Here is a 2,670-nt window from a genome sequence, read left to right as displayed (position 1 = left end):
TTGAAACTGTGGCATTATCAAGAATAATGCTGACATCAGAAGAAAAAAAACAAGAAAGAAAGAAAAGAAGCACAAATAAATCCACATTTGAGTCATGTCCAGAACTTGCACACTGGGCCTGGACCCTCTTGACTCACCAAAAGATGGCACAGAGCCTACTCAAGCCAGATTTCTGATCACATGGCCCACTGCTGATTTTTGGTGCTCCACTCGACATGTCCTCTTTCTCTGAGACTGAAGAGCAAGGAGACTTGGTGGGGGATTCATTTGGAGAAGGGGAATGTTTCCAAGTGGCTTTTTGTTAAAAAGGGTAAGCTTTCATCATCTGGGTACACGAGTCATTTCTTAGGGTTTATCATCAACATTGAGGAAGAGCGAGATGTTAAGAAGGCTGTGCAAAGCAGAGAATAAGTCCACTTTTTTTTCTCTCTATTGGATTTACTTACCAAATTTGTTAATTTCCAAAACATAAGACCTGTGATGAGCTCTACAATCTATAAGAAAGAGAATCAGGGTGCCTGGGTGGCTTGGTTGGTTAAGCATCTGACTCCTGATTTCTGCTCAGGTCATGATCTCACAGTTTGTGGGTTCGAGACCAGCACTGGGCTCTACACTGACAGCGTGGAGCCTGCTTGGGATTCTCTCTCTCTGCCTCTTCCCTACTCATGCTTGTTCTCATTCTCTCTCTCTCTCTCTCTCTCTCTCTCAATAAACAAACAAACAAATAAATAAACAAATAAATACACTGAAAAAAAAAAAAAACTTCAGAGAGCAAAAGTTGACCGCAGGAAATACACCTGAGAGATACAGCGGATGTGCAATGAAATGTTATAATTCAAACTTAAAACAATGAGACAGCATTATTTTCTTAGAATACCAGCAATGATTTACAAATGTATGAGACCAGTGTTATAAGAGGAGGGCAAAGAGAACTTTTATATAGTACGATGGTGTGTACTACCTTACTGCAGAGTAGTTTGGTAATATGTGTCAAGGTCATAGAAATGTACACGGGAAAGACAGATTTACCAACCTGTCCCAAGGAAAGGATCATGCAGGACCTGTAAAAACTTCATCACAGGAACATTTACTGCAACATGGTTTATAGTGGTAAAAACTGAAACCAACCAACATGTGCAACATTATGGTATTGGGGAGATAAATCATGGTACATCTACAACAGAATATGATACAATCACACCAGAAGGATCCAGTATATTTAGGGGATAAAATAATAGGGATTAAAAGTGCAGGCTCCAGAATCATACAGCCTGATTTCAAATTCTACCTCTTCCTCACACAAGCTGTGTGACCTTGGTAAGCTGCTTAGCTTCTCTCTGCCTCCGTCTCCTCACCCGTAGGATGAAGACAAGAACGCCATCTCCACAGGGTTTGGGCAAGGAGTCAATGAGACTATGCTAGAAAATGCTTGGCATAGGATTTGACATAAGAGTATGTACTCAATAAATGTCATGTCATAGTACCACTGGTATTTATGAACATGAAAAGATGCTCACGACAGTTAAATGAATGAAAACGTAAATAATAATTCAACAGACTAGGAGCTTATTAAATAGAGAAAAAGGGGAAAAGAGAGATGAAAACACATGTGAATCTTGCACTTCTATGAACTTATTTGGAGAATACTGGAGGCCATGTGGAACATTCTGGCATGAATAAATCTTTTGCCTGTGTGATGTCAACTGGGAATTCTCATTTTCTCTAAAATAAATATTCACTCTCCTATTCTTTGCCTGTGTTGGGGTTTCCTTATGGTCAAGAGTAACTTATACATTCTTAGAGGAACCCGATGGTGAATCAGGTGAGATTTTTCTGGAAGAGATGGCATCTTAAATAAGCTATTTATACACAAACATCTTTGAGAAGCCATCTTTCCTGACCAGCTGACCTGTGAACAGGTTATGGTCCATGCAAACAGTTTCATCTCTGTAGGTGTTACCAACCATCTAGGAGAAGGAAAAAAGAACTTTGATCCAAATAATAGCAGAGGAAACTCAAATTCTTCAAGGTTGCTGGCCTGCTTCATGGAGTAAACACCCAGGTCTGAATCAGTGAAGTTAAACAGGGTCAACAAATAACAGAGTCAGGAGCAAACAGGTCATTTTTAAATGAGTCCCACTGTTTGTGGCAGCCACATAACACTGTCTCGTACAAAAGGCAGAGCTAGACCCTCATCTTTCCTTTTTGGAGCTTTTTTTTTTTTTTTCATCACCCAAATCCATACATCAAAACCTTCAGTCTCACCTGCACGGAATATGGCACCACCATTTACCCAACACTCTGGCAAAAAGCCCAGGAGTCATTCTTGATTCCTCTCTTCTCCTCTGTCCCCATGTCCAGCCCATCAACAATTCCAAGTGACCCTACCTTAGGAACATATCCAGAATCTGACCACTTCTCATCACCTCCATGGCTGCCACCCTGGTCCAAGCCAACATCATCTCACACTTGGACCACAGCCACATTCTTGACTGGTCTTTCTAATACAGCAACCAGAGATTGCTTTTTAAACTATAACTTGTATCCCTTCACTGAACTCAAATCCCACCAAGGGCTTCCCATTGCACTTAGAATCACAGTCAAACTGATAGCGTGGCCTCCAGGACTTTGTGATCTAGTCCACATCTCCCTTCCCATCCCAACCACACT

Source organism: Panthera tigris, chromosome A3, assembly GCF_018350195.1.
Source record: "Panthera tigris isolate Pti1 chromosome A3, P.tigris_Pti1_mat1.1, whole genome shotgun sequence".
NCBI classification, from domain to species: Eukaryota; Metazoa; Chordata; class Mammalia; order Carnivora; family Felidae; genus Panthera; species Panthera tigris.
This window is presented reverse-complemented; position numbering follows the sequence as displayed.